We start from the raw sequence: 22,690 nt of genomic DNA, 5'->3' as shown, positions 1-22,690 counted from the left end.
ATGACACCCTTGACGATCTTTCTGGTGGTAGCTGTGGCATTGCAGTGCTGCGCGTCCCGCGACTCGGGGGGCCGACTCTTCATGCAAGAGAAGACCCTGGCCGAAGATTACAGACTACCAAAAGACTTTTCTGCTATTGAATACATACTGAGAATCGTGCCAAATTTTCAACTGTTTACATTCGAAGCAGAACTAACATTGACAGTACAACCAAGAGTAGCTAATCTCAAAACCATTACTTTGCATGCTTATGAAGATCTCGTCATATCACAGACTGACATCAACATTACAAGTCTCGGTTTAGATATTCCTATTACATCCCCTATTACTCGGAATAGCACTAACGACTTTTTGGTACTAACTGTTGGCAATAATTTCATTGTTGGCCAACTTTACACAATTATATTCTCTAAGTACACCGGTAAAATAAGAGAGGAAATGAACGGATTCTACAGGAGCTCGTACGTTAAAGAAAACACCATCAAGTAAGTCAATTATTTGAACTCTAATAACAGAGTTATTAGAGTTAATAACTCTGTCAAATAATAAGTTCTAATAACAGCTCACACGTAAATTAATTCTCAACCATAGTCAAATTCGTAACTATAATTTCTTTTTTTCAGACCGATGTCCACGGATATAATAATTCGGCAAATTCGACCGTATGTTCGTCCAATACGCCGGACCGCCCATTTTTGTACACGGCTCCTTCACTTCACGTCTTTAAGATCCCCAATTATTTTTGAGTACTTGCCATGGAAAATTCCACAATAGTTCAAGTTCAGTTTCAGGCTAATAATTATTCCTCAGAAATAATACTTCTTATTATAGTTGGTGGAGGTCAAAGTAGGATGCTGAGATTATTCAGCCAGTTGATGGTTTTGGGAGTGACATGAATCAGCCCAGGTGAAGAGGGAACTGATGGGACATTCTTATGCGATTGTTTGAATATGTCCACAAATCTTAATCCTTTAGGCCCCCTTTATGCATTATGTATGTACAACGGCTGTGACTGAACCGGATGCGGTTGTCCAACTCTTTCGAGGGATATAGAATTCTGGGAGTGTCGTAATAGAAGTAGAGTTTTGCCTTCAGCCTAGAAGGGTCTCCTGGGAGGTAAGGCGGCTATCTGGGAGGTTTGCAAGGTCATCTTGAAGTAAAATGTTGCTATTGAGAGACTTTTTGTGTTACCTGAGGGTTGCTGTATCTCGTTTTAGCATCGCAATATTCGAGATGACAGGGAGCCATTGTAGTGGAGGAAAGTTTTCCATTCACCGTGTGCAGAGCAGTGTTTAATCCACGTCGATCTTCTTTGTGTGTGCTCTTCTGGCCAACACTGGAACACAATATTCGGCTACCAAATAGACCAAGCCAGACTCAGCTGTTTGTGGAGTGTTTGTATTGCATCCCCAGCTAGTTTTCTTAAGCATTTATTAAAGTCTTGGCCTTCTTGCTGACAGTGAATTTTCAGATGAGAGATATTTTATACGACAGGTTTCTCCATCGTTGAAGAACTAATTTGATGAGTAATGGTACCTCCTTCAAATTTCATAATAATGCGAAAATGTCAAAAATTGAAACATAAAATAATGCCGCTTTTTGCAAATGTGGCTCTGTGTCTTAGTATTATTGAATTACTGACTGTTCTGGCTGATTATATCCATTCTTATTGAAAACGAACCACCATCGTCCACCAAGAGTCTAAAATTCCACATTAAAGACATTTAAAAATGCCACCATCTAACAATAAAGGATAAATATATGATTTGAGATATTCACGGCCAAAAGTATTATAGTGATTTGTTTTTGGGGTACTATGCCGTGTTGTGTAAACTACCCTGATTTCAAATCTGCCCTGATGATGGACACTGCAATGCTGTCAGAAAGGTTGGCTAAAGAAGGAAATTGCGCAACATGGCATAATACCCCAAAACAAATCACTAAACTAAAGGATAAAAGTCATTAAACTAAGAAATCAATACTAAAAAAAAATATACAAGAAGGTTTATCAATGTTAGCGACTATCCTGAAAAAATATGTGATTTGACACTTTGAGTTTGATTTTTAAAGCTCCTTTGGCTTGGTAGATGTGCATAAAAGAAGATATCTGTATTTTTGTGTCATTCTAAAATATTTGTTTTTTTCTCCAGATGGCTCGGAACTACACAGTTTGAGTCAGTTCACGCTAGGAAAGTGTTCCCTAGCTTGGATGAGCCCGAATACAAAGCTGTATTCATGTTGACCATTGATCGCCCAACAAGTTACAGCCCATCTCTTTCCAATATGCCCATTAATGGGACCGCAGTAGTACTGTATGTTTTTCTTACTTTTCTATTTATATTTTTTTTGTATCTTGTTATATTTTTGAAACAGGTAGTTTGCGGAGGAAATCCATGGTCATATTAATATCATCAAGAATTTAACAAAAAAACTGTTTTACACTCAAACATTTTTATCTTCAATTGCAGTAAAATGACTGCTTAAAATGTTCACCGATTATATTGGACGAATTGCCATCGCAAAAAGTGTAGATAATAGATTTTGTGTTCCCGTTCTCCCTCATATTCTTCTCAGAAGAGAAAAAACATAGATAAATTCGGTGTTCATTATCTAATATTGCAGGCCAAATGGGTTAACGAGAGAAACGTTCATGAGGACACCAATTATGTCAACGTACCTGTTGGCTTTCATCGTGTCAGAGTTCAAAGTCGCTGAAAAACGGAGATAACTGAACAAAACCAGTTTGGAATCTACGCACGTCCAGGAGCTAGCGACCAGGGGCAGTATGCTTTTACTTGTGGACAAGCGCTTGTCAAAGTCATGGGCAATTACACCGGTATCGACTACTTTAGCATGGACCCAAATATGAAGTTGGACCAAGCGGCAATACCCGATTTCTTGGTGGGAGCCATGGAGAATTGGGGACTAATGACTTACAGGTTGGCTAATTCTATTATTTCATAAGGAATTCTGAAGATAACTCCGTTGTAACCTCTCACTGGCGCTTCTAAACGACGCATGATATTTTTTCTTAATTCCAGGGAGAATTACCTAATGTACCACAACACTGAGTCCTCATCGAAACACAAACAGCTGGTTATCACAAATGTGGCCCATGAAATTGCCCACGTGTGGTTCGGAGATTTAGTCACTTGTCACTGGTGGAGTGACGCTTGGCTGAACGAAGGATTTGCAAGACTCTTGGAGTACAGATTACCTGATTTAGTAAGATTTATTGAGATATATTTTTTCATTTATATGGGATACTATTTCATTACATATGAATTTCAATGAGTGCGGGCGTGATGAGGTGTCCGGTTCTAGTTTGGAGATTTACCTCCCCCCCCCGCGGGATTCCTGACGCTTACATATTCCCTAGGGTCTTCGTGTGCTTACCCAACTTTTTCAGCTAAATTTGGTTGAGGCATCTTCAGGCAACCTGGCGGGGGGAGCAGTAGCCGATCCTCGCTTCAGGGCAGTCCGAGCGCCACGCACATAGGTACTTGATGGGATTGCCGATCGACGGGCAGAAAACTCTCCTGTTATTTTCATTTTTATTGTACTAACACTTTGTAAATATTTGGATCGTCCCGCGTAGTGCTCACTAACCCCTCATGTAGAAACTTTGTAGGTCTAGAGTCGTTATATACAAGTGTCCCGGACTAACTTCGGGAGGTGATTCTTCGTGATAGTACAATAATTTTAAAAAAAACTTTTTAGAAATTCCAACATTTAGTGGTATTTTTCAGGTAAAAACGTATAATTGGTCCACCGCGCCGTGTGTGTCTTGCATTATTATTGTACTGTTGCTAAATCTACCGTCCCGCGCCCAAGCGCTGTCATTCCGTCAGTCTAAATCTGTGTCAATAATTTTTGTTTGTTTGCAAAGGATCTGATAGTTTAGTGTATTTATCCGCGTTTAACTTTAAAAACTTGATTGTTTTAATCTAAGCTTCATTCAGTTAGTGCGTGTTTTCTCCAAAGACTTACTTTTAACATTGTGTTTACTTGCGCGTAATTTTAATTACTATGACAATGTCTGGCTTCACCTACGAAGAATGGTCAGACATTTATTAGGTTTACGGGCTATATGATGTAGGTATATTACACACGGAAAATGGACATTCTGAGATTGAATTCATTTAATTAATCAAAAGCAATGACATTAGTAAGTGATTAATAATTAATGAATTTTATGGTTCAATGTGTTACTAAAGTTTGTTAATTTTAGTACAGTTCTCTTTTGAATTTGATTTAAAACATACGAATTGTAGCATAATTGTAAAAACTTAGCGTAATATTATTATTTACCTTTGTTTCAACGGATACGGGCCATTTACAACGTTGCCACCTCGTTTTCGGCAAATTCACAGCGAATTTATCGGGTAAGTTTGTCCTAACACTAAGGATTTTTAGTATGTATGTCTTTTTGTATGAGAAAATAAAGATCGAATTTCGGAAAAAGTTATTTATCTTTTTTACTCCTACCATCATATAGAATCACCTCCGAAGTTAGTGCACTTTACCCCCAGACACCCTGTATAAATTTAGAGTCGTTATATTACAATAAAGAGTCATTTCGAGAGTAACCATTCTTTACTTATACCAGGGCGGGTAAATGTTGGATAACCTACAGAGGTATTTGTATCGAATATCATATCATACAACTAGATTAAGTTGTTGCCAACCACTGTATCAATATCTTGAAGTAAACACCTGCAAGATTGATGACCCCCTTTTTCCAAATCGTAATATTTACCAGTTGAAAAATCCATCAATCTGTTACCAGGTGGCAAAAAAAACTAAGTCGCCTACGCCATTTGCTGTATCGTTTGACGCAATGATGCATAATGTGATCCAATCTGAAATTATCGCTGAAAGAATTCCGATTGTCTCAGTTTTCTATCTGTGTTTTAAAACCCAGTTGTATTGAAATACATTTAACTATTTCTTGTGAATTGGGTTGGCTGTAAAAATAGGAAGTAGCTATAAGCTACACTCCTTTGTACGTTCTGTACACCAGTACAATACTTGTAATTAAAATGTGAATTTTGATTTGAATCGTCTTTCTTTTATGTTGGTTTGGATAGAACACCACACGGTGTTTTACGTAAATCATTACCCAGGTTGAGGATTAATGTGTGCCGGTGCTTATTATTTACAGTCTTTTCTTGTGCAGGCAAACACGTCCCGTACAGTATTCATGCAACACCATTCTAGCTGCTTTCTTCCACTTCTTTCGAATTTTTACTGCCTCTATCCACGTAATTCAACTCTTTAACCAAATGATGCAGTGTTGGCCTCCAACGTAGTCACATAATATGTGTAGGTCAAAAAAATAAATAGGTCCAACCTATCTGGTCACATAATATATTTATATCACATATAATTGTTCCCAATTCTCATTGTTTAAGACACCATTAAAATGTTTCACTTGAATATATTTAAAAATAATATCACTTATTTTAGCTCTCTGACCCAAATATGTCAACTAAATAATAAGCTGAAGTATTTTCGTCGATAATTTATATTGATTAAAAAAAATGTCTATCACCTCTCTATGTCACCTCTATGTAACCATTTGTCATTTGAGTGAGTTTTTATTTTATTTTGTTTTGTTTTTAAATCTTTGTTTAGATGCACGCAAATGAATGTACCCTATGTCTGAGTATTTTATTTAATTTTTGTAATTGTATTTACCTGTATAATTGTATATTAACTGAATTTTTAATACTGGATAGTTTTTGAGGGCACTTGGTATATTTATATATTTAGCTCATTACTCTACCTCATCTGAAAGGCTACTTTTTTTATGACCAAATAATTGCTGAGAGGTTTCGAATGTCGTTAAATAGTTCTCGCTCCTTTAAACAATCGAAATAGTTATACATCGCAGTATATCAAATATGTAAAGAAGGTCTCAACACACCATATAGTATGACTTTTAAGTATTTGAGGATTGTTAACAAATCTTGCAAGCTGACCATAGAGCCGTTCAAATACAAATCACTTCCCGGGAATCGTTCAAGATGACCGTCAACTCACGCACAGATTGGACGTCCTCCATCAGTTAATTCAAATTTAAGATTAGTCCAAAAAAAAACAAAATCAACGGAATGATTATATTTTCGTTCAATAATATTGTTGTTTAATATGAAACAGTTTTTTTTGAAGTGAAACTTCTTTAGGCGCGTAATGGATTTTCGGGGACGGAGTAAAACCGAGTCAGGATCGACACGAAAATGCGGGTACCCCCACCACCGCTCACCGTTCACTGTCCCTCTCTCACCATATGCGCTTGTTGAGGTGGGGGAGCCGCTCACGAACGTTCTCTCTCTTCTCTTCTTTCCTCTCTCTCAGACACCAGCGAACTGCGCCACGCCAAGCATCAGCTGCTTGGTTAGTATACTGCGTCGTGAGTGTAATACGAGTGAAATACGTAATTGATTGTGGTTCATACGGTTTGGTACAGAATTTCAGTGTTAAAAATGAGTAGTGACGAGATAGAGGTGATGAACACATCATTGTCATTGTAATTTCTTTGTAATTTTTAATTGTAATATTGTTATTTATGTAATATTGTATACTTGTGAATAAATTGAAAATTTTTGGAACTATACATTAATCGAACGTCATTCATCTATAAGAAAATATTAGAAAAAGCAAATCCATGCTTCGTCGTTGAATTATTTAACCTCTAATTTTCAAACTAACCTAAGAGAGAAAATAGAGATGATGAAATGAAAATAGAGAGAGAGGAATACTAGAAGTTTCACTTCTGTCTTGCGTAGGCTTGACACACCCACTTTTTTTTTTCCATTCCTAAAGGTACCTTGGAATAAATCAAGAAAGAAAATTTGAAAAAAGAAGACCAACGCAAAAGCGTTTATTTGTTTTATTTTCGAATATTTGTCGTGGTTGAAAGTTGCATATTATTTTGCTCTGTCCGTAAAAGAGTCTAAATTATCACCCCCAAGTTGAATAGTGACGTGTGGTGATCACAAAACATTGCGTGTTGTGGAAACAGCGGTGCTTATTAGATGTAGGTACATCTATGAACTAATAATAGTGGCCATGGAACCTTCCAGAAACCAGCAGAATTTCCAAATGAAACAAACATCATTCACAAGGTGATGATCTCTTTTTCCCCATTTCTAATTTTCATTGTGATATACATAAAAACTTTCTCGTTAAAATTGCAGTCCATTAAAAGTACGGGAAAAAATTCGGTTTATGGGTGAAATTCCTAAAAATTAAAACTAGTTATTTTTATACTAACTTTGGGCCGGGGAATCCGAATCTGGAAGAATTAGGTGGCGGCAAGCAATATTAACTGAATTACACGACTTTAAAATTTCGACGCACAAACAATTTAACTGGCCATTTTGAACGCTTTCTGACAATAAAACTAGTTATCTTTATACATCTTTATACTAACTTTGGGCCGGAGAATCCGAATCCGAAAGAATTAGGTTGTGGCAAGCAATATAAACTGAAATACACGACTTTAAAATTTTAGATGCAAACAATATACAACGCCATTGTCGATGCGTTTTTTTGACAATAAATCCATAGAAAAATAACCAAAGATATATAAAATTTAGTGTTGCTAGTAAGCAATAATATCAATAACGTAAAATAACATGTTTATAATTTCAGTAATATTTCATATTCAAACAGTTAGATTTAGGTTTATTATCACGAAAGGTGAGTTTTTATGTCAGGGGAGACGAAAAAATATGCATTTTATATTTTAATTTTGCTAACATTATTAACTGGCAAGCAATATTAACTGAATTACACGACTTTAAAATTTCGACGCACAAACAATTTAACTGGCCATTTTGAACGCTTTCTGACAATAAAACTAGTTATCTTTATACATCTTTATACTAACTTTGGGCCGGGGAATCCGAATCCGAAAGAATTAGGTTGTGGCAAGCAATATAAACTGAAATACACGACTTAAAAATTTTCGATGCAGAACAAAATACAATACCCCATTTTCGACCCGTTGTTGACAATAAAATCCATAGAAAAATAACCAAAAATATATCACCATATAAAATTAAGTGTTGCTAGTAAGCAGTAATATCAATAACGTAAAATAACATATTGTTTGCATCGAAAATTTTTAAGTCGTGTATTTCAGTTTATATTGCTTGCCACAACCTAATTCTTTCGGATTCGGATTCCCCGCCCCAAAGTTAGTATAAAGATGTATAAAGATAACTAGTTTTATTGTCAGAAAGCGTTCAAAATGGCCAGTTAAATTGTTTGTGCGTCGAAATTTTAAATTCGTGTAATTCAGTTAATATTGCTTGCCGCCACCTAATTCTTCCAGATTCGGATTCCCCGGCCCAAAGTTAGTATAAAAATAACTAGTTTTAATTTTTAGGAATTTCACCCATAAACCGAAGCTTACCCAAAGTACGAAACAATAGTTAATATCTAGTACTGATCAATGGTGTTTTTTTAATTTATTTTTGATTTAAATTATAAAAAATAGACCAAGAAACCGTTATTTTCTGATTTTAGATGGCACGCTTCAGATACTTCTGAGTAGTACTGGATATTTTTGTATTTACCTTCGGTTTGGTTGTCCTCAAATCCAAATGTTTGAAAATGGCCGAGCCACTAACCATTTCTATGATTTTAGACAAACCGTATGTAAAATTGACTAGATAAATCAGTGCAGTAGTGTCATCTAAATGCCTTATTTTAGGTTGAACCCTTAGATTTAGCGACCCAGTTCATCCCGGCCGAGGTGCACACGGCGTTGCAGGGCGACACTTCTGTGATGTCAAATCCACTCTCCAATGAAAACGTGATCACCCCGACACAAATCGACGGCCACTTCCGCACCCTCATATACAATAAGGGAGCATCCGTTCTCAGGATGATAGAGAACTGGATCGGAGAGTTGACATTCAAGAAGGCACTGAATGAATACCTAAACAAGATGTGAGTGACACTAATATTATAATGCTTATAAATGACATCATACAAGGCTACACACCGTGTCCCGCTCTCATATTTCGCGCCGCATGCGGTTGCTTCGTTCCTTTCCCAGAATTCGTGGTTCAGCTCGCACAAATTTTGTCCTGTTTATACGCAACCTTACACACAATATAATAGCGTGTTTCAGTACACAATACATTGATAACGTGCTAATTTTTCTAAATAAATAACCCTGTGACAAAATTATTAAAAAAACGCTTGAAAACTACTCATTACGTGAAACCAAAATGTTACCATTGAATATAATATTTGTACCATGATATTTATAAATATTTTCAGCGTTTTAATATATGCGTTATTTTTATTTTACTTATTAAGATAAAAGAAATTTACATTTCACTTTCTTAAATCAAATAAGTACATACAAGTAGTTTTCTAATTTATTTCTGATAACTTAAGATTAAAGAGTTTCTTTTAAATACATTTATACTCTCCGTTTTAAGGTTGTCTGGAAGGAGATTGTATATATGAACACCCTCGTGGCCAATGCCTCTTTTGCCACTTTCAGTCCTTACAGTATTTGTGTACAATTTTTTTATGTTGCCTATTATAATGTTCGTGTACTTGTGACGTTTGTTTATATGTTGTGTTTGTGTGTATAAGTCCATTTTGGATTTTGTAGTTTCGTACAATTTTCTTATTTTCAAGAGTTTCATTTCCTGATATAGTTTTTTTTGTGGGAGTGTCCGGGTTATAATTGAAGAATTTTTTAATAACTTTGTTCTGTGTTGTTTGTAAATCATTTAGGTATATAATGTATGTGTTTCCCCATATTTCTATTAAATAACTTAAATGGGACTGGATTAAACTAAAGTATAAGCCCCTCTTTACCTCTGTTGGTAGGAGATGGGCAATTCTACCAAATACACCAATTAGTGGGATGATTTTTGCTTTTAATTTTTCTACGTGTTGTTTAAATGTCAGATATTTATCAATATGTAAGCCAAGGTATTTTTTGCTGTCTAGAATAAGCAGGTCCCTCTCTTCTATTTGTAAAGGTTTATGCGACTTATTGTTTATTTGTTGTTATTATGCTTAATCTACATTTAATAAATACCAACACTTTACATGTGTGTAGGCATAGAATTTGTTTACTTTTAATCGACTATGAAAATAGACAAAATGTTGTTTAGGAACTATGTGAACAAACAAAACCATTTTTCCAGGATGTATAGACCGTCCTATCCTGAGGACTTGTTTGAATCCCTGCAGCGGCAAGCAGTAATTGATGGAAGTTTGACGAATTACAATGGCTACAATGTGACCGCAGTCATGTCCTCCTGGACCACACAGGGCGGATATCCTGTACTCCATGTGGATATTAACTACGAAACGGGAATAATGCGCCTTGAACAGGTAAGATATTCCAAAATAACACTTTATTTTATGCTGATCGAGTTTAAGGAATGCTAGCGTCAACGCCAATTGATCTGTGGTCAACGCCGTCATCCAGTTTCCCGCCATAGTCCGCACACCGCAAAGTGTGCATTTTTTTGGTTATGTTATGTTGATTATAAGGTCATTTTAGATAGATTCGTGTCGAATTAATACATAGTTTCTTATTTTGAACACAATCAAATAATTCAGGATGGATCATACAAGCATTCAAATTCATTCGAGCTCTTAAAACTTGCGGCCTTCGCATCGCCGCCCTTTCATCTGCTTCTGTAAATCAAAAACCTCGGTATCCATAATAATTCGCAACAAAATTCGAATCACTTCTCCGCTGTCAAACTCGGAATGTTTTGACGCCATCTTTGATTCGAGGAATAGCGCTTAACGTGAGGTTCGAGCACTGATTAGTCAAATCGAACTTTAACCCGAGCGTTAGCGTTTTTCAGATATAGTGAAAACGAAAAAATGACTAATTCGCGGATTAGTGCTTAGTCAGTACATAATCAGAGATAGTGAAATGCCCCCTAAGACGGTAATCTACACATGCTTCAGTACGGAGATTACTTGTCTTCTCAAAGTCGGTGTTGGAGGCCGTTGATCACATATGGGGCTTCGAGTAGAGAGAGACTTTGATGCCGGATGCACTATATCTGACTTCAAATACGCTTAAAATAATTATTAAACTTTCTTTCATCGGCAAACTCCTCCATATCAATTCCTGCCTGCAAATCTCGTATTTGATGACTGTAAGATAACAAAATAAGCTTGATGCACGTTCGTGCGGGAAATCGAAACTGATATGAATAAAAAATTAGTTGCTCTATTAGAAAAAAAAAAATATTGCGATTTTTATACACATTTCGAAAATAAGTTAGAAATATAATATTATTTGACCAAATAAAAACACACAAGTTATAAAATTTTTTAAAAAAATCGTTTATATTGATGTATTAGTAAACAATACTTGATACCTTCCAAAGTAAACCCTATTTTATCAAACTCAATAAACAACCCTAAACGTCGCACCGCAAGAAGCATTTAACAGCATCTGAACATTTCATAAACCGATTACCAAACTTTCGGACTCAGGTATTAGTCAACCCGTGCATTAACCACCTCAATTAAGAATGCATTTGTCATACACTCTATCTGGTAATACCTCCATGACGTAATAGTTCTAAAATTCCAAACGATTTATATACCTCCTAGCTTTTATGGGGCGAATCACCGTGCGGCGCGGCATCAGAGAGCAAGAGTCTAAGCGCCCTCGAATGTGCTCTCGGATGGCGGGTGTTTAGTGATGGTAGGATTTTTTTCGTCTCGAGCTAGGGAGGCAAGCGGCCTGCTCGCTTCTTGGGACCAGGCGACGGAGGGCAGGAGGCGATACGATGTACATAATGTGATTATTCAATCAAATACATAAATGTTGTAGAGGAATACCTAAAATATAGATATTTAAATTGTGACAGAATATGTCAACTCAGTGGAAAGTTAGTACCTACCGGAAAGAAGCATGACAACATGACTGTTGATTATATCAGGAACCGTTCAATTATCACAAAATCAATATTAAAATTTGGGCTGATCGATACCGTATGTGGATGAATGTTATAATTCTTTAATATCATCCCCAAAGCGTGAAACAAATCTAGAAAATAACCCAATGATTACAAAAATGTTCTTGAATCTGACTGGATGGTGGCTGTTTTAATTTACAGACACTTATATTGACTTTATTGGACCACGTCACCACTGAATTGGGCCTTGTAGAAAAAATAACCGATTCCCACCTGACCAAGCTTTTCCGTGGAACCGTACTTAGCTTCGCCTGCAACCTGGGACAAAAGGCTTGCATCGAAGATGCATCGGAACAGTTCGAACAATTAATGGCTACCTCTAACACATCGTAAGCATAATTGCAAAACATCATAAAATAACAATTCCACCGGTACCTATTCATTTTTGTAGTACGTAGATAGTGATGTCCTTGTAAAAGTAACTGCGGAAAGTGGAAAAGTAAAGCGGAAGTCGGCGCCCTCACACATAATAATATCTACAAATGTTACAAAGAGGTTTATAAGCTTTAGATTTTTTACGGTAAGTATTTGAAAAGATTTAAAGTGTGTTTTTTATTACATTTATCTCAATTTTACTGGATTATTTTTTCTGAACGCGAGTAATATGTATCTAAGTTATACATATTTGTGATTACTGTATTTATGTTAACTACGGCTGCGATCCTAATTCCGATATTGATTTTTTACAGAATTAACCCAAATCTTCGCGAGCACGTTTACTGCAGTGCTCTGCGCAGTGGAAACGCAACACACTATGACAAGTTGTGGGACAAATATATCAATGGAAATTTTGTCAACGAACAGCTTGTAATTCTAGGAGCGTTGGGATGCACTACGAACGAGGCATCGCTTAATAAGTAAGAAAATCTTATATTTGCACAAGTTATGTTAGCTAAATTCTATGAAAATGAAATCTTGAAAGAAAACAATACAGACCGCGTAATGATAAATGTGGAGGTACGGAAACAATCCATAAGCAACGAGCCCACCAGGGCGTTCATAAGATGAATAATTACATAAAACAATGCTTCTTTGTTTTGTGTATATTTTGTTATAGGAAAGGGGTGCCTGACTATGGATTAGTGAAAAGTGGGGGATTGAGCTGAAAGGGATGGTGAAAAGGTCTAAAGATGGAACTGTAAGATATATTTTTTTAAAATGATAATGAACTCCCTTTCAGCTCTTCCCCCCACTCTTCACTAATCCCTAGTCAAGCCTCAACCCCCCCCCCACTTCAACGCTTAGTAATATTTTATTTTCACCCATTATTTTGTAATGTTAACTTATTTGTATATTTTGCCCTGAGGAAGGAAACTTGTTAATAAATAATTCAATTATTCATCAAGTAAAGGGGTTAATCAAAATAAATAAAAAAATATTAATGAGGGGCCGATGAAGCAGAATTTGTAAGATTAAGAAGGGGACGCTTAGTTGCTTTGGGCATGTAGAGCGGATGAATGAAGAAAGGAGTGTAAGGAGAATATATGTGATGCGAATGTTAATGGTAAAAGAAGTCGGGGATGCCCGAGAAAGAGATGGTTGGATAGAGTGAAATAAATTCTTGAGTCGGGCCATGTCGGGCCACAAGAGTCAAAATAACAGTGGGGATATTGAATGTTAATGAAGCAAGAAGTGTGTTTCAAGACCGAGTTGTTTTGCGATCCATCCTTTCTGCCTACTCCTGCAGAGAAACGGCGTGATGGTAAGATAGTTAACAAACTTATATGATCAAAACTAAAAAAAAACTTTGATGTCGCCGTGATTTGATGTGCATTTGAAATGCTTCACCAGTCAATCCACAGTATACAAGGTGTAACAGCACGTACCCAAAGAATCTTAATCTATGATTCCTGAGCCTATTGTCAATCTTATTATCAATGTTGTCTCTCCACTGGCTACACTGGCACAAGAACACAAACAAACTGCCTTGGATGAGAACACTTACACGTTTTTGGTATGTATAAATGAATATTGTGTCGTGTAGGAACAGTCAGGGCTTTTGGAATCTTTGAATAGTAGCTTCGTTTTAAAAAAACAAACGTAGTCTTGACGTGAGAAACGATGGAGGGACCCATCTGGGGTTCTAGCACAGGGAAATCAATAACTTAAGATCTATAGGCTTAACTACCGATTTTCCGAACATGGTCGCAATTTTGATAGCCAGACTGATATTGATAATGCAATAAACAAGAAATCGATATACGCTGGTAATACTGGCGCATCTGTCTATGAATTTACATTCCTAAACGAAATAAGACTACGTAAAAGTTAAAAATACTAATAAATTGACAGTTTCGTATTGAAATAATAACTTTAATGTGCATAGGCAGTCCGTATGTATTTTTTAACACCAAAAAAGCGAGTTATTTATTTCGTGAGGTCTTTAGTTATAACTAGCAACTTTTGCTTCACTGATATGGAATGGAATTGATTGATTGAGACTTAGATTAATTCAATAATTGTGTGGACCGTGTATACAATTTTTTTCAATTCTAAGAGCTCACTTAGTTAATTCCTTAATAAGCCAGTTATTTTGCATATTGAACGACAATATCTAAAAAGGTATACATGAGAGCTTATCTGCCACTTTGGAGGCCGGCATTTGTCTCCTGACGGATTTCGTGAATGTCGTATTAACATAGGCTTTTATCAATCTACCATGGTTCTTAAGACGGTTCGGGACAGTGGTGGTTGCTCTTGACTGTTCCTCTTGACGATTCTTTTGCCTTACTTTGGACTAATACCTACCTCGAATCTTAAAGTTTTTACGATTCCTTGCGGTTTTCACCTATCCAAATCTGGCAGATCGCCTCATAGATATAAAACCTCTGTTTCTTTTACAAAGTTTTGGTTTTGTGCCATTTGAGTTTGTGATGGCAATGACGTCAGCATACACACAATACAATGGCGGCATAGCCTATTATGAAAGGTTCCATAGTTAATTCGTACGACATTTTTTTTGTTGTTGAGGATATAGGATTTATGATTCAACTAACAAAGAGTCTGCCAGTACAAGTTACACAATTGTCATTATTTAGTTATATAAATAACGTAATTTGATAATTACAGATTCTTGGCCCAAACCATTGCTAAGGAAAAGCCAATCAGAGACCAGGATCTGATGACCGCCTACAACTCCGCTCTCAACGGCAACGATCAAAATGTTGAAATTGTCTTCCAGTTCTTCAAAACAGACCTCGCGAGGATCGACGAAGTGTATGTATTAACCAAATTCTTTTATCTATGGTATTAACCGTGATTTCTCACTTCTTCAGATGTCATTGATCCGATCTCTTTTGAATTGAATCGAAATCCATCCAATACGATTGTGCCTAATTGCTTTGTTAAATTTAAAATATTACTTTGATAGTGCTACAAATGGGTGTTACTGCTTTTTTACATGTTTGTTGTGCGACCGGTCGATATTTGTCAAATCAACAAGATTGTTAACAAAGTCCGCGATATCCTCTATACTCTTTCATACTCATATTCCTGCGGGTTGGGTGGTTTAAAAATCTGTCAAATACTAATAAAGCTGGTGCGTGTGACTTCGCGCTTAATATTGTTGCTTATAATAGGCACGTGAATATTTTTCTGTGTACTTAAAATTCAGTCCAGCAAAACGCTTTTTTGGAAATGCTTTTTTAATATATTTCCAGCTACCAGAACTATATTTTACCGAAAATTGTAAAAGTTGCCTGCGAAATCATTAAAAATTGATGTTATCGTAATATTTGTAACGATTAAAAAACCATCGATATGCCAATGCATCTAGTTAAAATGTGATAAGTAACCAACACTCACATGTTTCCAGTAATTTTTTAATAAAAACTTTGTTCATGTATGGCAAAGACATTCATAGAATATGTGTAGTGGAACGAAATAGATATGGAATAAGGCGGCGTTTTCATATTTAAAAGATCATCAAGCGTATCTCTTCGTATGACAAGATAAGCTTACTCGCTTACTCTAAGCCGAATACGAATACTGTATGAGGTGACCTTCTGTAGGTTGTCCTGCTTGTACGTATAACGTTTTTTACGTTACAACAATCACTCGAAATAATTGTATTATTTATACCTTTCCTTGATTTATTGGCTTTTTCCAGTATTTGTCGTGTAAAAGAAGCATTTTGGAAAGCATTTATATAGTTTGGTTTTAACACACAACCTCACGCGATGAGTGACAGTTTAGTACTAAAACCACTAAATCGAAAGTAAGACAATTACCGTGTCTTTTGCTTGCCATCTTTGAAATCTCTACAGCATGTGTATAGCTTCTAATGTAATTGTTAAAAAAAATAAAAATCTCGAGGGCGTACTTTTTTAAAGAAAATTATTATGCAATACCTTTTGATTCCTAATGATTGTCGGTTTGTTTGGATATTTTGGCCTCAAAATAATAAAAGGCATGAAACAGGTCCCGATTGTGTTCCTCTGACACGTAAAGTTAAAGTACAATTATTTTTTGTTTGTTTTCAGATACGGGTCAAATACACAGACCGCTCAACAACATGATTGGTCGTATGAAAGGAACACAGCTGCATAGGGTACGTTATTTTAAAAGAAAATTATGTTCACCTTTAAAAGATCTGAACAGTTTGGCTTATCTCTCTCTCTCTCTTTATTTATATATTGTTTATTCTTTTCCCTATTTATCTGAATACCGCACAAGAGTCCCAGCTACTCCCAACCAAGTCACTGAGACTATGGCATTCCCAATAAGGAATAAATATAGCTTAAAAGATATGTTCATTTTGATCAACAATTGCTGATTCGGAATATATAAGTTTTATTATGTATTATTTATTATACGTGGAATTTACAAATCGTCATTGAAAAATAAAATTCCATCCCATTAAAATACATCGTTTTGTTGGTGCGACTTAACCTGCAGTTTTATCAGTACAGTTTACGTGAGTAGTATATCTATGGCCTACATTGACTACAACATCCACGTCAGGGTTGCCAATTGGTGGAGAATTTCAAGAGTTGGGTTTTTTGGGGGATAACCTTTTTGTGGGGAAAATGCGGGAATTTTGGGCATATCTTGATTATCCAACCTTATTGAAAAATTATATTTACAATAATTGTGAGAAAGCACTATATATCATTTTCGTTCGTGTCGAATTTTCAACAGATGTCTATTTTTAAAGCCTGAACGAAAGAGAAAATCCAAAAGTGACTAGATAATAAAAAACAATGTTAATTTCAATAAAATTTTATTTCATATTGCTAAATGCGGTAATCGAATAAAAAACGTCTAGACTCCCATATAAAATACAATGCCGGTTGAAAAAAAACGTAGAACTTTTGAGACTGGTCATCAGTGACGTCACGGGTCACGTCCATAGATTGGATGCGTTTTTTAGAGAACCGAAAAATTAAAACCTTCAAAAATAATTTAAACCAATAAAACTAACAATAACAATTAAAAAAAATATACAGATATTTTATTTATTTATTGCATCTCACTACATATAAATCACGTTTTTTCTCATAAAAATTAACCTCACTAGGACTAAGCCAGTATCTAGGTTATCGAGGTATTTATGTTGGAATGTAATTATTGATACAAAAAATGTAAAATTTGGGGTTACTCATTGGAGTTGTGAGGCTGAAGGTGTCGAGAACTGGAAGGAGATCATCATCATCATCACTTTTGGCTCTACAACCCCTAGTGGGTCTTGGCCTCCTCAAGAGTCTTCCTCCACTCATCTCGGTCCCGCGTCAGCTCTCTCCAGTTTCGAAGCTCCAAGGCAGACAAATCTTTGAGGACGTTGTCGCTCCATCTTAACCTTAACTTTCCCAGGCTCCTTCTCCCTATCGGTCTTGAGCTCAGCAGGGACTTTGGTTCTTGATGCTCGGCCATTCTCTCCACATGACCTAGCCACCGAAGTCTTTCCAGTTTTATGAACTTTACTGGAAGGAGATATGAATAGGAATAATACTACTAGGAATATTACTAATAAAATGAAGATGTTCTCAATAAAAAATGTTGTTCTCCGTGTAGGTTTGCCATTCTCTTGGTAGTGCCTTTGCCAGCTGTAGTGTGCTTGATTAGATCGGTGCTACTGGTGCGTCACTTGATGCTTGTCCTTGACCATATTGTTTAAGTCATAAGACGTAATGAAACGTCTCGTAAATGAAACAGTATTTTACCTCTCAAACATCCAAAATATTTTAATAATGTATATATGTTCATTTTTCATGGGCTTTTCAGGTGGTTGCATTCCTGAAGTCAAATCTGTCACCGTCCGGAGTCAGCTCTGGATTATCAGCAGTCGCAGACGTGGCACTCAACTACGAGTGGGCCCTGCTACACAGGGAGACTATCGACTCCTGGATCGAGAGCAAATACAACGGCACCTCTGACGTCGTGTCTTCCTTCGCCTTGCATGCTGGTGTCAATGTTGGCGCTTCTCATCCATAACTAAATACAATAAAATCTTTTTAAATTGCAGTGTCTCTTTCTATACTTATTTCTTCGATCAAATTCCATAGTATCGAATTATGTAACTACCAACGTGCAGCTTGCATAAAGTCACGCACGTCCTATATAACATGCATTTCGCAGCGTTCAAGAGGTAACATACAGACAATGTAAAACCCCAGACGACTCGATTTGGTTGGTACAACCATTGTGTGTCAACCGTTGAGCGTACAGACAACAAGATGGTTGGTTTAATTTTATCAGTTGCTACCATGGAAGAAAGAAGGGAGAGGAGTTGGTCGTATGAACATTTCCTACAAGAATTTTGTCGTCAGCCTTTGGGGCGGATTCAAAATTGACACACCCATTCATCTAGCGGTACACTCGTTTTCTACTATTTTTTTCAAATGTATATATTTCTATTTATTCACGCCTTGAAGGCTTTTACATGTTGATGCAGATTCATAATTATAGGCAAGTTGTACAAAGGAACTCGTGATAAGTGTATACTGTACATTTGATAGTCAAAATGGCACGAAACATGAAATGAGTGAGTAAAATATAAGTACGTAGGTACATTGCCATAGAAATTTGTACCCATGGAGTTCAAAAAGAAGTATAATAACATGAGAGCAATATAATAATGTAGGTACCTACTATGTATGTGGTTACAGCGAATTGTGTGGTAAGTTTGTTATTAAAATAAAAATTAACATTAACAGTCGTAAATCATGTTTGTAACACAACAAACCTTTAATGCTGTATATAGACAGCAAGACAAAAAACGTACGTGTCGATCCACGAATTACTGGAAAGGAACGAAGCAACGGCAAATGGAAAATGGAAACGTTGCATACGTCGTGGTTCAGCTCGGCAGTTCGGCTAGCGTGTTTATACGCACCATAATACGTACGACTGCGTGTTTTGCAAAACATTGCTAAATTAGAACGATACAAGGTGCACATAATTTTGTTTTAAATACATTTTTTAAATATTTTAACATTCGAATGAACTGATTTTTTTGTTTGGAAACAGTGTCGTAATGGTAAACATCGATTGGATAATATTTATTAGAAAGTCTGGGCAGCCTTTGAAAATAATCGGCGAATTTGCGAAATAATTATTCGCAAACATAGAAACATTATACAGAGCCGTCTATCGCGGATCGGTACACGTAAGGTAATAATTACCGTTAAATCCAGGGTGGACTTACTTAAAATCGATATTAAATTCATCTTTCTCGTTCGTCCGATATAAGAGATACGGTTGATATCGACAAAAAATGGTGCTATTGATTGAAATTTGTGAAACAGTGGATATATTATCATTTACTCTTTAAACAACTTCAAGAATTCTTTTGTGTAATGATCTTCCTAAATGTGAGAGTGTCGGAATTTTTCGGTATGTATTTATTCACGTTCTTCATAAAACTGTATTAATTTGAGTCACATGTAAGTATAATAAGTCATGGGGGCAGTTTTACTATTTGTGACGTGCGTCAAAAGATAAGGTAATTATTGAACTGTCGTGTAAGTGACGTTAAAAATGTCGATGGACAATGCCGAATCGTAAATAAGTTGAGTCGTTCTGTTGATTGGCGCGTTCTGATAAGTCCTCGGTTTTGGAGTAAACAGTGCACGGGATCATACTCGATTATACTTGTAAGTTAACCTCTTTCAATATAAGTGGATTAAGTATAGTTCCAGATATTAGTTAAAAAAATTTGCTTAAAAATATTATTCGGCGTGCTTCTGAGTTGTATTAAATAGAGCATTCATGTTAAGAAGAAGGAAGGATAATAAGGACGGGTTGTTTCGGAGGATTTGAACAATTCATCAAATTTCAAAGTTCATTTTCAAGTTTTGTGAAATATTTTTTCAAGTTCTGTTTTCATTTAAATTTTGTCAAGCAACTAGCCTATAACGATATAATAACAGAACTTGAATAGGACTTTCACAGAACCCGGAAATGAAGGTTGAAATTTGATGAATTGTTCAAATTCTCCGAAACAACCCGTCCTAAGTGTATTCTCTCATATACAGGTAACGCATAAACCTCTTTTGTACTTCTATTTCTCGGATATGGTTTTGTTTAGAAGAGGCCCAAAAAATGGAGCCAATCCCAGGGGACTACAAACAAGAGCTTCACATGTTCTCTGTATGCTTTAGTGATCAGTTTAATTATTATTATTAAATTAACCTGCTCACAAACTTTTCTGGCAGTTTAGCCGTTTTTATAATGACGAATAAATATATAAAATTAAATTTTTTTAAACTTTTCACAAACAAAAGTTCACGTCGAATATATAAGAACAGTTAGTCGGCGATCTAGTACACGACAAGTAGTAGATAAGTTACCGACATTATAGATAAAATGTTTATATTTATATTTAGTGATCGACCGTGATCGTATCGATCCACCAACGAAAACATTGCCTCAACGGATTTACCTTTTTTTGTCTCCAGATCTGAATAATAGGTATTTCTCAGCTTTTTATCTTTATTATTCTCTTTCACGTCTTATTCCCCTCTCCTTTACCTTCAGTCTAATAACATATCTAATTGGGTATGCCATAGTGGACAATGGCCCGAATAGTCGGGAGCAATTGGTCAATCTCTTTTGCGGTTTAAAATAAACATGTAAAAAAAGTTTTTTGGGTTGTACATTTATTTTTACAAATAGATGTATTTAATTTTTTTTTGTTTGACTGAGGATTGAACCTACCTCCCCAACGACTGGCGTCATCAACGCTAACACTTAAGCCAAATTCTAATTGGATAGTACAGACACTTATTTCATATTTTAACTGCCGTAAATTTTTATTGATTGAAAATAATGTCATCATGAAAAAATGCATTGTCATCGACAACGAGTCTATCTTCCGAGTTTCAGCTCGATCGGATGTCGGGAAGTGGATGAGTTTCCACTTCATTCATTTATTCATTCAATTAATAAGACAAATTCTAAATTCAAAGAAGAGTGTATATTTACAATATTCAAGACCAAAATTTTGTAAGATTTATAATATCCACGAGTATATTGTTATTGTTAATGTTTACAGCAGGTGAGTCGTCTTTATTTTTGTACTTGCACTCTAGGTGACTGTACTAATTTATGGTTGTTGGAGATAACTTCTCACCTTTATGAACAACGTTTGTTATCTTTTCCAGCCTTATACGATAAAGATATATAAACTGTACAGCCAGCGATACAACCGCTACTTCTAGATGTGAGACTACAAACATAAAAGATAATATTATGTAGCCGGATTCATTGTTAAGCAAAAAAAAAATCGTTCATTTAACTTTCAACAAATAATGTATTTAATGTTGTTATGGATTATGGTGAAACTTAAGGTCCGCTCTCACCAATCAAAACTAAGCTGGTTCTAAGATTTATGCAAAGCGGAAAAGTTAGCGAAGAATTAATATTTATAGTTAGATTATGGAGAAACCTAAGGTCCACTCTCACCAATCTACGAAAAATTACAAACTCTGATCACCGGGATTCATGTAGACCAATTTTTAAAAATCTCAAACTTCTAACAGTGACGGACATATATATAATGGAGTTATGCATGTTAGTTCGATCATCTCCAGAAAAGTTCCCACAAAAGAACTCAACACATAAACACGCTACAAGGTTCACAGAAAACTTATTAATCTCAAAAGCAAACAAAACTATATTTCAAAAGGACCGCACTACATGACCATTAAAGTATATAACAACCTTCCACGTAGCATCGAACAAAAAACCGACATACTTAAATTTAAATCATCACTAGAAACATTTATTTTAAACAAATGTCACTACACCTTAAATGATTACCCTGCATAAATTAAATACCTCTGTTTTTTATTTTTTATTTACATACATTTTTTAACATGTAATCGTTGGGTTATGTAATATAATGTGTATTTTTTAGGTTAGCTGGAAGAAATAGGATGTAACCTATAAGCTATACCCTTTGTACTCTATTTGTATTTTTGTGCAATAAATATTTTTTTGAATTTTGAATCAAAACTAAGCTAGTTCTAAGATTTATGCAAAGCGGAAAAGTTAGCGAAGAATTAATATTTATAGTTAGATTATGGAGAAACCTAAGGTCCGCTCTCACCAATCAAAATTAAGCAAGTTCTAAGATTTATGCGGAGCGGAAAAGTTAGCGAAGAATTAATATTTATAGTTGGACTATGAAGAAACCTAAATTCCACTCTCGCCAATCAAAACTAAGCTAGTTTTAAGATTTATGAAGAGCGGAAAAG

At 35.7% G+C, this 22,690-nt stretch overlaps 1 pseudogene; it reads left to right on the top strand.

The window, feature by feature from the left end:
- LOC149422887 (membrane alanyl aminopeptidase-like) lies at positions 1-21,652 on the top strand (annotated as a pseudogene).
- Positions 21,653-22,690: the final 1,038 nt, after the last annotated feature.

This window comes from Hesperophylax consimilis, chromosome 6 (assembly GCF_061612785.1).
Source record: "Hesperophylax consimilis isolate HC1 chromosome 6, BYU_Hcon_1.0, whole genome shotgun sequence".
NCBI classification, from domain to species: domain Eukaryota; kingdom Metazoa; phylum Arthropoda; class Insecta; order Trichoptera; family Limnephilidae; genus Hesperophylax; species Hesperophylax consimilis.
The sequence above is the reverse complement of the archived record's forward strand: the minus strand, read 5'-3'. Positions and strand labels throughout refer to the sequence as shown.